Source organism: Alligator mississippiensis, chromosome 3 (assembly GCF_030867095.1).
Source record: "Alligator mississippiensis isolate rAllMis1 chromosome 3, rAllMis1, whole genome shotgun sequence".
Classification (NCBI taxonomy): Eukaryota; Metazoa; Chordata; order Crocodylia; family Alligatoridae; genus Alligator; species Alligator mississippiensis.
In genome coordinates, this window is record NC_081826.1 from 99793811 (window position 1) to 99809452 (window position 15642).

The 15642-nt window shown below is 43.5% G+C and overlaps 1 long non-coding RNA gene across 1 annotated transcript; it reads right to left on the minus strand.

The window, feature by feature from the left end:
• Positions 1-937: 937 nt before the first annotated feature.
• Positions 938-11170, minus strand: LOC132249347 (uncharacterized). The gene is made up of 3 exons (XR_009460776.1): positions 11104-11170; positions 5851-6012; positions 938-4945 (listed from the first exon to the last, which is right to left on the minus strand). It is a non-coding gene; the product is annotated as an uncharacterized LOC132249347 (long non-coding RNA).
• Positions 11171-15642: the final 4472 nt, after the last annotated feature.

Here is a 15642-nt window from a genome sequence, read left to right on the forward strand (position 1 = left end):
CTCTGCAGATCCTGAGCCCAAGTATGCCTTTACTACAGGGGTTGTGTGCATGGTTCCAAGAACACATCTTAACTGCACTGGTAAAATCCATTTGTGCAGAAGATAAAGGGTGACATCCTGAGCCTGATGTAGTCAACAGAAGTTTTTATATTGACTTTAATGAGACCAAAAAATTTTCACTTGGCATTCTTCTTCTGAGTAGGGCATTCTTCTCCATACTCAGAGAATTCACTCATACAAGAACCATTTTTTTTTCTCATCGCTTTCCATTTCAAGCATGACTTTGCTTTCACAAATACAAGTCTGCTGGTCAGTGCATATTATACATTCTTCTCTGTGTCTGATGAACAAGAGGAGACCAAACTAATGGGCACTTACACACATGTAGGGAGCCTGCCTCAACACATTGAATTTCCAGCATGTTGGAGCAGACTTGTTTTATCGAGTCTGCTGGAGCACAGAAATTGATGGGCTCCAGCAGCCTCATGCATCATGTGCATCAGGGTTGCCGCAAGTCTCCGTGCTGACAAAACCTAGCCAGGGTAAAGGTAAACATTACACTTAGATTATACTAAGGGTGCTAAAATGTGAGCGTCTGCATGTTAAAGCTCATTAATTCATGCTGAGTATCCTCTGAGTGTCTCAAAGTTATGCCAGTGCAGATGGGGGATAATTAAATCTGAGCCGGGCTACCTAACTTATGTTAGGGTAACTTCAGATGGCTCCATGGAGATGAAAATGAGCAATCTGCATCCCTCCACAACTCCAGAATGCATTGCACCCAATCCTGCCTCCACCCCCACCTCAGAGGAGGAATACAGCCCATGTGTCTTGGCTCTTAGCCACTCCCTGTCTCCTCAGGGCAAGTCTGAGCTGTGCAGGAAAGAAATGGTGTGTTCTAACTTTAACACTGCACAGATTTAGTATGGTCTACATGTAACACTTAACTTCACACTTAGTTCTTGCTTGAGCCACAGAGGAGAATGCTTATTGGGTATACAACTGATGGTTATTGAAAAAAAAACACAGACAATGGTATACATAAAGTTAAACATAATATTTATAAAGGTAGTCAGTATTTCCCTTAAGGATTAGACCCATTTGTAACAGATGCTCATCTTATTATACTCTTAAATGTGGCTTTGCAAGGAGTTCAGTGCCACTGACATCAGTGAGCTAGAACAACATGAATAGAATACATATACAGGAAGATGGGAAATAAACTTGTATGCACAGCAGCATTCAGGATCTGAACTGCACTAAAGGGGCTGAACTGTGTACAGTTGAGATTTAATCACAGAGGGGAGCAGGTGTTTTCTTTCTATTTCCACCCTTCTGAATAATTTGTCTGGGAAAGCAGACTTAATCTTATTAGAGTCTCCAAAGGAAGCATACAGCTAGAAGCTGCAGAGAAGCTAGATGTGCTGAACAAGTGCATACTCAGGCCAAAGCCCATTTGAAGAATGTTGGGCTCTTACCACTTTACCCATATAATTTATTCACAGAAGTCAGCATAAATGTAGGTTATAGCCAAATATGCTTATTTTGCCACCATGAAACATATTTTAGGAAGGAACACTGAAATTGTACAGTACGTTAGAGCTTCTGGAAGTTACCATTTACATTTGCTTTCTTTGAAGAATTACTGCCTATAAAATAGGTCTTTTAATTTTTCTTCAGAATTACAAATTGTTCTTGTAAATATTTTTTACTTATGATTAATCTCTCATGTGACATTGTGAAGTGAGCCACAAAGTAAGTCTATGAAAAATTTAGAACAACCAGTTGTTGTTCTGGAAGGCGGCAGATGCTGAATATTTCACAGACGCCTTGTTCCCATTTGTATGGTTTCACTGCTTATATGAATATAACTGAAACACATTTGCCAAGCCCCTGTGGTATATTTGATCAGCACTCTGGTGGCAGATGAGCTTCACTGTAATAGTGTCCAACAGGTGTAAGAGTACAGAAGGGGGTTTTCATTAAAGTGTTTTATGGGTATCTGCTAATTACATTCCACCATTCCAAACAGTAGTATTGGAATCTGACTCATTTGTCATCTCTATAGCACATAGCAAGGGTTTTGAAATCTATAGGATGAAGATAACATCCTTCTTTTTTCTTTCCAACATGACAAATTACATTATGATATTTTACCCATGATAAGATGTAATTGTACTTGAAGGCTGAGAAGTTGCTATCAAAATATGACCCAGCAGGTCTCTTATTTTTAGGCTACCAGTGAGTGGCTTTTTATTGTGTTTTTTTTTTGTCCATGTAGCAGAGTATAGGTATATTAGAAAGAGGGTAAAGGGAAGTCTGTTTACCAATAAACTAATTTTTTTTCTTGAAATAGTATTTATAATTGTGGACCATCTTTTTAATGATCCTATTTTTGTTAGACTTCAGGCTTCTATTTTGCATAGTCCTTATTCTTTTCTGGTATATTTAAAATGTTTTTAAGCAAGACATTTAATCAAGAATGGGTTTGCCTTTGTGTGTAAATTGCTGCATGGTTAAAGTGCTTAGATTTTAGAGCAATTGAAATGGTAGGTTGAATCTTGCAAATAATTAACATTATTTTCAGAAAGCAAATGAAATATTTTCTACTTTTCAATGAACTAGTTTTCTGAACATCATTAAGGTTTGGATAAATCATTCATAGGAGAGAACGTGTGCGTCAGCTGTGGCCTTTTGAACTTTCCCTTTTAATACACCTCTGAAAGGAAAAGTAACAATAAAATGTATCCAATCATTGTAGGAGATACCATTCTACCAGGCAGGGCAACTTCTTTTAAACCAGACATATGATTTCATTCAATATATTTTAGTTATTATTCAGTATGCCCAGTCAATAGAACTTTATACCTCTTCTGTCTCAGGGTAGGTATACCAAGGTCAAGCTTTATTTTCATCATACCTAAAGGAAACCAATACCAACCTTAACTCTTTCTTATTTTACTAATTACAAAGCCAATCAAACTAACTGCAGCAAGCAGTGAAAACACATCATCTCTTCAAAAGCAAGGAGAGTGATATTAGGAAGAAGTATGAAAAGACTTAAAAACACTTACCAGGTGAAAGAAGAGAAGATATAGCAAGCAGCATCTAATGTCAAAATGACTTCTTTAGGTGTAAAATGGCTTGACTCTGCCAAATTTAAAGGGCTAGTCTAGAAATAGTAAGCTTGGAAAAAATTTCTGTAAGAGGTTCTTAATAGGCTGGAAAAGCTCAATGGGACAGACACTTCATAATCCTAAAACAGAATTTTGTCATTTTACATCAATTGCTGCTTTATTTCACATGTTGAATCAAGTATCATAAAATAAGTTAAAAGGTAATTGTTTCTTGAAAAGTTAGTTATAAGGAAAAATCAGCTTCCCACTGAATGGGTATGTACACTCTAAGGCCACATCCACACATGCAGGGGGTGTGCACTTGTAGTGACAAATAGTAGCACCACATATTTGTGCCTCAGCGCATGTGCTTGAACATGCACTTTGTCATACAGCAAATTGTGCTGCTTTTTGCAAACTGCCCTTTCCCAGCTCCTCCTACCTATTCAGCCATGGAGAGCTGGAGGCTGGGGCCAGCACCTGTGCTGACTGCAGCAGAATAAACTGGTGGCCTGGTGAGCAGTTCAGGGCTACTTGCTCTCAGGAGCTTCTCAGGTCTAGCCAGTTGATATGGGACACAAGCCCCCTATGCTAGCTGGACTGCCACAGCAGCCCAGACCTAGAATGGCTCTTGCACCCTGTGCCTGCTGCAGAAGTCTGGCAGAAGGGACTGCCACCTTGTAGAGACCTGATGCCACCTGCTACAGCATCCATGCCCTCAGACCTGTGGCCCCATGGCTGCATGCCTGCCGGACATAGACGGAGACCACATGGCCACCTGGGCTGTGGTATGGATACTCCAGCAGACCTACCTGATGATCTGGGCCAGCTGCCAGTGGTCCATTGCTGCACCATTGGAGCAACACCACTGCATCCAGGGAGCCCAGTCTAGGGCCACAGGCAGCCAACTGCCTCAAGCCTGAGAGTACAAGCTACCCCTGCTGGGGAGGATAGAGCCATATACCAAACCTTTCAGAGCCAGAAATACACTGCAACTATTTATGCAAGAATTGGGGAGAGAGAGAGTTCTTAGGGGCAGGGGAAATCCTGGGGAGGAGACACAGGGAGGAGGTAATCAGGGATCAGCAGCCCCTCAGCCCAGAGTCTGGCCTCAGCCTTCTGTGCCACCACCCTGTGTGTAGGAGCAATGTTGTGGTGGCCAAGGCCCTGGCTGATCTGGGGAGGAGAGTGGGAGCTCCTCCTCAGAGAAGGACTGGGAAGGTGGGAGGCAGAAGCAGCACCCCTTGATGACCATGGCAGGCCTATGGGGCCTACTGGGGTGCCCTCTGAGCCACCAGCCTAGCAAAATGCTCCTAGCCAGGCCCTGCCCCTGGTGTTGGCAAGGCAGGCTGGCCAGCAGGGCCAGGTTCCTGCACTGGGACTGGCATGTGCTGGAGCACAGTAGCAGGAGCAGCTGATGTGGGGATAGTGGCCAAGAGCTGATGCGATACACTGTCCTCCTCCTGGATGGCTATGTCACTGGAGCCCTGCAGTTGCCTCAGCTCCTCATAGCTGTCCCAGGCCAGCTGTAGCTCCTCCCTTTTTTCCCACCACCAGCTACTGCAGTGTTACTCTCCCAGCCAGGAGCTCCTCTGAGACAGGGGCATGGTCACAGCAGGACTGGCAGAACTTGGCCAAGACCTGCTGGCAGTGTTCCTGGGTCTCCTGGAGGCATGCCCACTCTTTCTGAAGTAGCTCCTGGACACAGTCCCACCATGAGTGTTGCTCCCATCATAGCTGGTGCATCCAGATGGCCCCTGGAGTACCTGAGAGTGGGCAGGCAGCTCCCAGGCACTGGATGTTGGCTTCTTCCATGGCAGCTAGGCTGTCTGTAGAGAGCAAATAGAGGTCCATCTTCAGATACAAAAAACATGGAATAGAGCAAGAACAGGCCTTGGTGAGGGTCCCCAGGGAGTATCCTAACTCTTGGGTGCAGGACCAGACAGGCGGCCCCCAAGATACAGTCATGTGGGGCCAGCACCCTGAAAAGGACCACAGCCATCCTGGGATCTGCCTGTCCTCTCCAGCTGTGTGTCTGAGCAGCCTTCTGCCCTAAGGTCCCTGGGAAGATTTCTCCAGACAGGGCCAAGTGTCATAGCCAGCCCAGTCTTTGGTGCACAGCTTCTCACCCTTCCAGGATAGATGCATCATTCCACAACCCTTGGACCCTAGGCCACCAGCTTCAGTGGGTGAGAAGCTGGGGCCCAATGGGCACTTAGCTCTGGTGGTGCCACAACCCTTCCCCCTGCCCTCATGGCTGAGACCAGTTCCATCCAGCCGGAAGTGCTGGCAAGGAAGAGAGGCTGTCCTGCCTCTGCTGGGAAGGGAGCCTCTGCATGGCAGAGGAGTGGGAGTTGAAGGAGAAGGAAGGGTAGTAACAGACATGGGCCTGGGTTGCATGCACGGCACAAGGAGGAGTGGTTCAGGGGAGAAGGGAGGGAAGGGGGTGGCAGAGAGAGATTCCCAGTTCCCCACGATCTGTATGGGACTTTTACCAGGCTGCAGTGGCAGACAGTCATCTTGGCTAAGAGACTGCAGTTCCTGGGCCCTGGCTTGGGAGGGGGTGGGGGGAGCCAGATCCAGATCTAGTCTCCGATGGGGGAGAGGCCTGGCAGCAAGCCTGCCAGGGTGCTGCCTCTGCCAAGATGTGCAACACTCCAGCCTGCTCCTCAGGCCCCTCCCTACTCCCATTCGTGTCATGCAGGAGCTAGGTGACCTGCCAATTTGGTGTCACCTTGGGTCTGGCTGTGGATGCAGGTCCTGGCTGTGGCATGAGTCCCTCCTCGCTGTCACTCCTGCCACGGTTGGATGGTAGTTCTATTGCAGGCCTGGTGGAGAGCCATGTCTCTGGGGACTTAATCCAGGTCACAGGGCTGGTTGCTGCAGTGCTCCTCCCCTGGAGGCAAAAGAATAGTGGTGGGAGGTGGGGGAGCTTCATGGCTGTAGAGCCAATGATTCTGGCGAGCTCCTCATAGTCAGGCATAGTAGATTCCTCACCTCTGAGTACTGGTTAGCATCATGCACAGCATGAAATTTGCTGTACAATGCCTTGGTCTTGACCCTGCACTGCTGCCAGATTTTGTCATGTCCCTGCTCAGGCATCTGTGCAGCAATTGTCCTATAAATATGCACACAGTGTCGCTGGATGAACTGCTGCAGTGTAGCCTCCTGGCCCCAAATGGCCAAGAAGTCAATAACCTCCTCGGGGCACCAGCTGGGTCCTAGGTGCCTGGCCTGGGCAGACTCCTTTAGCTGGGTCTCCCCACCTGCCTCACCATGGTCACTCATGCTGCCTGCAATGGATGCCAGAGCATTGCGCTGGAGGGATACGCCTCCATTTGTGCTGGTGCATGCTATTTTTGTGTGCTTTGCACCACTTTATTCTTGCATCCTTTTTTTAGCTACTGGGACATCCTGGTAGGAAATTTTGCCCCCACCCTCCAAATTAGTAGAATGCCAAATGTTTTACCATTCAATGCATATTGCATTTTGATCTTTTAAAGGTGATCTGCAAAGGAAAGGAAGACACGTTGTGCCTGTTTACTTTGATTGTATTACTGGGTTAAAAAAAAAAATCCTTTTTTTCCACTTTAGAAGTCATTATTCTTTTTGTATCAGATTCCAATGAAGGTCTGAATGGAGATTTACCATTGAACAGAGGCATCAAAATAAACTGCCATTTGAATTGAAGCCATTGGATTAAAAAGTGTTAGCTGAGTGCAGAGATCATTAGTATTATACTTTAAAATAACCCAGATTGTCTGAAATAGCATTTGAACTCTCCTGCCTCTGTTTACATTACCACTCTGCTGATGCTTTGAGGTGATACCATCATGCTTCTGGTAGTACAGCCTGTCATGCACAACCTGCACGTACAGACAGAACTGATCCAGGATAAAAGCACTTGGAGCTAGCAATAGAGGTCTGTCTCACGCATTTATGTGTAGTAGATCCACTTCTCAGTGATCTGAACAGCAAGCAGTGGTATCACAGAAGCACTGCCATGTGTTTCTAGTCTCTCTCTATTTTGTTATAAAACAAGATTTATTTCTTTTCTCCTGTGGGCATCTACATGAATTTCATACTGCCAGGAATATTATAAGAGAATATCCTTGTCAGCTATGGCCCTTTGAACTTCCCTTTAGAACTCAATTCAAACTAAAAGAGTAGCAAAAATGTTTCCAATCATTCTAGGTGACAACATCTTGCCGTACTGCAAAGCTTGATCTAAAACGGGACTTACTATTTCACCGAAAAGAGAGCATATGTTATGAATTATTCAAAGTTTCCAGTCAACAACCTTTTATACTATCTTCTATCCTAGGATAGATGGCTCAGGCTCAAGTACTATATTTGTCAACAGTGAACTAAGTCTGCTGCCCAAATCCCACACTGATAGTGTTAAACTGCTTGTATATTGTTATGGCTGTCATTTAGAGTAACCGAAGCAGGGAAATTCAGAGTTAGAGCTACCCCTGCATCCTCAACTTATCCTGCTTTGCCTAAGCATTTCATGAACACAGAAGAGTGGCAATATTACAAATAAATAAAACAATGAAAATTAAAACATCAGAGACAAGTATACCAAAGTACATCAGGGTTCATTAAGGTTGGAATTAGTGCTACAGCATCAGTGCTGGTTTTCACTGGTTTTTGTTTAAATGAAATCCTTTCAGACATATTCTTATTTCACTGGAAGAGTTTTAGCAATGCAACCTTCATGAGCCCAGCAATGCAAAGTGGGCCTCATTCTTGGTTGCAGTAGCTCAGTTGATCCTTTGTACTAGCAGAATATTAAAGTTATTTTAGATACATGTTATACTTTTACTATGATTTCTTTTCTGCATTTTTACTTCTAATAATATATATGTGTATACACACATGTATATGTGTGTATATAATCTCCTCTCAGATATATATATATATATATATATACACACACACACACACACACACACACACACATGCACACACATATATATTCTTATTAAACTAAAAATGCACAAAAGAAATCATAGTAAAAGGGATTGTGTTGACTTACAATGGGGAGTCATGTATCTAACTGCTTTTTGAGCCTTGGAAAATAAAACCCCTTACCTTCCCCCCAAATTTCTTGTAACACACACACTCACACACACACACACACACACACACACACACACACACACACACCCCTATGTAATCTCAGAAGAGGTCTTCCCACATGTCTTTAAGGAAAGAATGGTTCCCCAACTCTGGAAAATGACTTTTCTGCATATATTACTATCTGATAGAAGGTAGAACTTGCTTGCTTTCTATTGTTAAGATTGTAATTGCTTTTATTTTAAATAACATATTTTTCCAAGACACTGTATAAGGACCTTCTATTCTTTGATATGAGATTGCATTTGTGTTTATTGACTCAGAAATGCGGGGTGGGGGGCAGGTAATTTTTCAAGGCTCAGAGAGTTAGATGAATGACTCCCCATTGTAAGTCAACAGGATCCCCTTTTGTGTCTTTGAAAAGCTCCTTTTAAAGCTCTTCTTTTGTCATACCAAAATGCTACTTGCGGAGCAGATATTGACTTCCAAAATTCTGTATCGCCCTGATGCACACAACTCTTACACTTCAGTGGGGTTATTAGTGCCTAATTCTAGTTGGAATCAGACAATCAAAACACAGAGATGATAGTACAGAATGGGAACAAATGAGTTTTTCAGGTTTGTGGGAGGGTGGGAAGAAGGCTTATTTAACTTGCTTAATCTCAAAGTGGAATGAAACATAGGGGAATAAGAAAACCTTTTAGTACTTGAACATTTCTGAGGAAAGTATATTTCAGGCTCTGCCAAATTCAGAACAACTACATGATTTATGAATATAAAACACAGTCAAAATACCGCAATCTAAATGCAGCCCTTATGTTATCAGGTAGAATCAATTAAAGCAGTGACATTACACAAAGGACCAATTCATTCCTTTGTGTATAATTCAGGTGCCAAAAATGTCAAAGTAGAAAGACATCATCCCAACTATATGCTTTAGTAATTCTGTAACTGATATACATGGCATAGAAGTATATAAGTAGGTTGCCTTGATCCTGCTGATGAGCTAGTTCAAAGAAAGGGCTTAAGAGCCTACAGTTAGACACTGAGGGAATCTATAAATATGCTGGACATCTGCTTCACATGCATTCAGTGTCCTCACAGTTCAATATGGTGGTAGGGATGCTTTAATTAAAGCTTGTTGAACGACCTGTAGTTAAAGTGCCCCCACCACCATTTTGAAGTGCAGGATACCACTTGACGCTGCGGGCATTTTAATTAAAATAACTCTCCGAGCCACTCTAATTAGCCCCCCCTCCCCCCCCCCAATCCTGGAGCACATGTAAAGATGCCCCTAGTACTTACAGTAAAACCCAGAACCCTATGATTTTGCTTTAACCCACACTACAGCCTGAAGTCCAGTGAACTATTTTCATCCCTTACAGAGCTCTCATTTCATTCTGCAGGTCTAAGCTTTGTCCAGAAGGTCAGAAACATATCTAATCCAAGAAAACCACCCTGAAAGTTTTAGACTCCAACACTTTGTGGCCCAGCAGCATAAACTAGCCAGTAGGCCACAAACTAGGCAGGGCTGAAGGTCTTAGCTCTCCTGTTGAAATTGACCCATTGGGGAAGCAAGCAGAAAAGAGAGAAAAAAGAAAGGAGGAAAACACTGTGGTAGAGTGAAGCTTTGCCCTGGGAGGCAAGGAATACTTGGTTCTGGATTTTAGCCCTCTATTTTAATGGGATTTGGCTACTGTTTGGCACCATGGCCACCAGTGGTGCTTACATTTTTGTTTTTCTGTTGAAAAGAAATCCCATCTCATGCTTTCCATTGCAAGATCAGGGCCTCTCGTTTCACATTTTAAATAATTTTTCCCCCTGGTTTGGTAATGAGAGTTTTGTCCATAAAAAAGAAATGCTTATAGACAGATGTACTGTTAGTGTCATAAGTTACTGCAGCAAGCAATTCTTAGCCTTTGTACTTTATCTCACTTTAGAATTGTTATTCGGGGAAAAAAAAATAGCTATTGAAGTGAATACAGATATATTAACCAATCTTTTGTGAAACAATGTGTTTTGCTTTCTGGCCTATGAGAACAGGAAAGTTAGAGCTGTTTCTTTCTTTTGGGCAGGAATCTCATATTCTTTATCATTTGCAATTGGTGCTGTTTGGAGTCTGTAACAGGGGGCCTCCTCGGGGCCGATCTCTGTGGCCCGCCCACCTGTTCTTGGGCCAACCGCCTGCCTTCTCGCCCGCCACGCCTTGATGTAAATTGATTCATTTATAGGTGTCACTCAAGCGGGAGGCTGCCCATTTTAGTGTCCAATGCCAGGGGGCGCTCTCTGCGGCTCCTATCCTCCCAAATACCACAGCCCAAGCCTCGCAGATGGCATCTTGGTGTTCACATAGTCACCGGCCCCCATGCTGGGCCCCAGAATCATCCTACAGGACCCCTCCATGATCCCTCCAATCAGGCGGCCTCTCCGCCTTCATCCGGGCTACCTAGCCCCCCGAAGCCATTTTCCCCTCTCTGGTGTGGTTTCCCCCAGGACCTTCAGCTACTAGCCCTGGCCCACCTCCAGGCCAGTCGGGACCCCAGGCCCCTGGCTCTTGGGCGTCCCTCATGGTGGGCCCCTGGCCCTTTTGACCCTCCTGGCCCTGGCTCCAGCATGGGCCAGTCGAGGGTACTCTCTTGTTCGGGCTGGGTCTCTAGCCCCCAATCTCTCCCAGGGTCCACTCTCTGGGCCCCTCAAACAAACAGGGTTACCCACCCAGTGGTGGGGGCAAGGGGTTAAGGCACCCCGACCCGCCTTTCACCGGGGTGGTAACTGGCCTGGCATTTCCTGGGGGCTCCCGCGCCACTGAGAGCCCCACCAGGCCATCCACTCCCGGCAGGGTGCAATTTTAGGTCATGCCCAGGACCAGGAGCCTCCTTACCATCCCCTACAGCTCCTCCCTTACCTCCAGATTGTTCTCAGCAGCCCTCCGGCCAGGTGATGTTGCTGCCTGGCCTCCAGCAGCCAAACTGCCCTGTTTATATAGGCAGCCCTTGCCTCCCAAAATGGCTGCCCTTGTCAGGCACCTGGTGACTGCCAGCTCCAGGCCCTTAAAGTGGCAGGCCCACACAGTGCCCTGCTACAGAGTCTAACCTGCTGTTTCTAATGGCTGTGATCCCACAGATACTGCTCAAAGATGGTGTCATGGTTTGGTTAAACTTACCTTTTAAAGAATGTTATCCTACAATATAATATAAATATAATACAATGACAATACAGAATAATAATAAAATATAGTATAAAGAGCACCATGAGATTTTCAAAGACAAGATGTGAATTTTAACAAACACCAAAGTTCTTCTAATGAATAATATTAATATTACTAATATAGTACTTGTTAAAGATACTGTATAAATATTAATTGACTTTCTATACCTCTGTTAGGGTGTGAGTATTGCACCTTCTATTTTACAGAGGGGGAAAAATGAGACAACTGTTAAAGACCAGCTAGCCAAAGGTAGGGTTGTATATTTGTTCACATACCTACACATAAATTAATTTACACAAGTGTGTATCATGTAATGTACAATCATAGATCAATTTTATGCACATGCAAGGCAAGAAGGCACCAAATAGACATTAATTTGTAATTCTTTAACAGTTTGTTTTTACTCATTATTGTTGCATAATTCAATATTTTTTCTGTCTTTCTCATCAGCTCCTATAGTTATATGATAAATAAATTAGTCTTAACACGTGGCCTCCTTGCAAAGCCTGATGGTTGCATGAAGAAGAAAACAAGTAACTGTCAGCATTTTTAATTTGCTATTCAAGGAAATGCTTGTCTCCAAAAATATTGTATATGAACTCAGCTTCTTGATGTCTACATGCTATTATAGGCAGCACAATGACTTTGTTTCTCTTTTTTTATCCATTAATTTTATACCTAGCTTTACATCTTCTATAAATTACAAGAATACTGACCTATGTCTCTTTTTTAGTCACCTGTCTAGTTTGTCAGCCAAAGAGAATACAATATATTCAATGCAATTGGTGCCACCTCCTTTGAGAGAATGGGGGTGCAACTTGCCAGGTTGTACATCAAAAGGATAGGTATAGTGGCAGGGAAGCTCAGAAGTAGACATCTGTAATGTATATTGCATGACTTTAGCCTGCAATGATACTGTACCTTTGCTTTGATGCACATTAACATTTGTGACACTGCATACAATTGATTTTTTTAAACTGCAGTATCCTGAGACATAGTATAGTAATAGACCCTCACAGTTATGTTTACTTGTCTTTCTTGTCTTCATTCCTATTTTATCATTCCAATCAAGTTATTTCCTCTGCCTATAATTTGCAAGTTTTAATTAATTGGCATAAGACTGATTTTATATGACCTGTAAGAGATTTTATCATTAACTTGTTTGCACTTTATGTGTCCAATTACCTAGATGTTAGATAAGCATAATTACTGCTATATACTAATGAAGAGATAGAAAGTAAAAAGAAAAAAAAAAAAAGGAAAATGTGCAATTCCATTCTAAAACAACATGATTAATAAGATATTTTTAAATTAAGCCAAATTTACATTTTGGCAAAATAAAACACATATTATAAAGACTGTCATATCAAGGGAATGCCTATTATTAGTAATTAAATGAGAAATTAGTCGTGCTCACTTATAGACCTCACAATAAGATGGAAATGAAGTGCAATAATAAACATTATTATACATTTGGCAAGAAAAATAATTTCTTGCAGATGTGTGTGGCTGTGCTGGGGAAAGGTTAAATTCCCCCATCCCATCTGCTGCTCTTCTTATCCAATTACCAGAAGTCATTTTGGTAAATGTTAAGAGCATACACATAGTGAGGTTATATTGCCCCAACAATTAATTTGGGAGCACACTATAATGATTGCACATATAGATAATGCCTTTCATTCACACAGATTCCCAGAGCACTGCACAAACTTTTACTGACTGTACACATGATAAGAATTGCTTCATCTTCTTTCTAAAATACAGTCATCCACTGGTGACTTAGGCAGTGCAGAATTAGTTTGCTGCCTTGCACTACAAAATTTGGTGATTTAGTATTATTGGAGTTTTGTTCTTCAACGGAACCCACTGAGTAGGAGATGAAGAGATAGAAAATAAGCTAGGAAGAGGGAAGAATGAAATGGTGTTTGCCATGATGCAAGTTTCAAGAAAAGTGACCTATATCTCATATTTAGTCATCAATCTAGTCTGTCAACCAAAGAGAATACAACACATTTGATGCAACTGCTGCCACCTTCTTTAAAAGAGTCACCATTTTTTGGTCATGTTGCTTTAATTCATCAAAAGGGGACCATTATTTCACTATCTCCCAACTCTTCTGTCCCACAAAAGAAACATGCTGAGGTAAGTGATAGTAATAAAAGAAGTGAAGCAGATCCACAGGGAATATATTGCCTATTTCTGCTCACTTCCTTTCCAGGATGAGAGGTGGTCACACCAGAGGAAGAGAGATTAAAGCTGAAGATTTTTACTCTCTTTGCATTGTATAGTAGAAACATCAGGAGGTAAGTCAGTCCACAAGCCCTAAGGGATCTCTCTATTAATGCCTCTGGCTAAACCCCCCTCTACCCCACCCCCCATCACGCGTATAAACTCAGCAGTGCTATGCTGACTAGCACCATGGCCGAAAGGGACTTGGAGGTCATGACTGACCGCAAAATGAACATAAGCCACCAATGTAATGTCACAGCTGGTAAAGCAAACAAAACCCTTTTCAAGCAAATCTCAGGATGTCATCCTTCCACTGTACTTGGCCTTGGTGAGGCCACAGCTGGACTACTGCATCCAATTCTGGGCTCCACAATTCAAGAAGGATGTGGAGAAGCTTGAGAGTGTCCACAGGAGAGTCATGCGCATGATCGGAGGGCAAGAGAACGGGCCTTATGAGGAGAAGTTGAGAGCCATGGGACTCTTCAGCCTGGAAAAGCGCAGGTTCAGGGGTGACCTGGTGGCAGCCTATAAGTATATAAGGGGTGTGCATCAGGATCTGGGGGAACACCTGTTCACCAGTATGCCCCAAGGGATGACAAGGTCCAACGGTCACAAACTCCTCCAAGACCGTTTTAGGCTGGACTAAGGAAAAACTTCTTTACTGTCCAAGCCCCCAAGGCCTAGAATAGTCTCACCTCAGAGGTGGTGCAATCACCTACTCTGGACTCTTTTAAGAAATGTTTGGACACTTATCTTGCTGGGATCCTTTTACCCCAGTTGACTTCCTGCCCCTGGGGCAGAGGGCTGAACTCAATGATCTTCCGAGGTCCCTTCCAGCCCTAATATCTATGAAATCTATGAAATAGCTGGCCAAGCTAAGAATCTGCTTACACAAATGTTTTAAAAAACTCTTAGCAGCTAAGTGCATTTTTCAAAATACACTTAGGCATGTAGAACCAATTTTTTAAAGGTATTGAGTTGCCAGAAGATGCAGCTACTGTATTTATCTGAATCAAAGACAACTTACATTTCTAGATTTCTTCAGATTCTAGACATGGAAAATGATGTTTCCATGTCTAGAATCGAATTATAGGGGGGAGGGGATTATCTTAAGTATGTTCCTCCCCTGCCACTATCTGGAAAGCACCAATGGGGGGGGGGGGGAACAAATGGTAGGAAAAGCAGGGAGGTGCAGGCAGTTGGGGGCTTCAGAAGGGCAGCAAGTAGTGTGAAGGACAGGTAGCTTAACTCCTGCCCCTTCCACTCAAAACCTTGCCCATCCTATGCCTGTCCCCCTCACCACCTGCCCTACCCCCTTCTGTTACTATCCCTGGATAATCTGGGTGCAGGGGGTGCAGGGAAAGCCCCAGAGCTATTCCTGACCTGTACTGCAGGGAACAGCAGAAGCTGGCAGGCTAGAAGAAACAACTTACATGCTTCTATAGTTGCTTTATATAGGACAGGGCAGGAGTGGCCCAGTGGCTGCATCAGCTGGTAGTTGGCTGGGAACTGCACTAGTGGCAGGTAGATTTCTGCTTCCAGTGTCTGCTTCCTGACAGCAGGGAGAGGGCGGATGAGGCAGGGAGCACACACGAGAAGGAGGAACTTGCATGGCACCACTACTGTTGCCATCCCCAGCTGAGCCAGACTCCCTTCACAACCAATCCCCACAGCTCCCAACTGGAGCAATCTGATACTTGATTCTAAGACAAAGCTTGGTTTCCCTAATATTGAATGTAGGGAGAAAAAAACCCTCATCCTGGGACTGAATACATATAGTATGAAACCCTAGTGGGATTTTCAAAAGTGTCTAGACAGTTTGGGTTCAATGATTTCAGTAGAAATAGGAGGAATAACGATTTTGGTCTTTTTTAAAAAATCTGATGGGGGTGCCTAGCTGCATCTTTGAAAATCTGTCCCAAATGACAAAGTTCTAAATGCCTGCATCACTTTTTTAAAAAAGCAGTGCTTAGGAAAACAGCCGCCTAAAGTTATTCTCAAATTTAA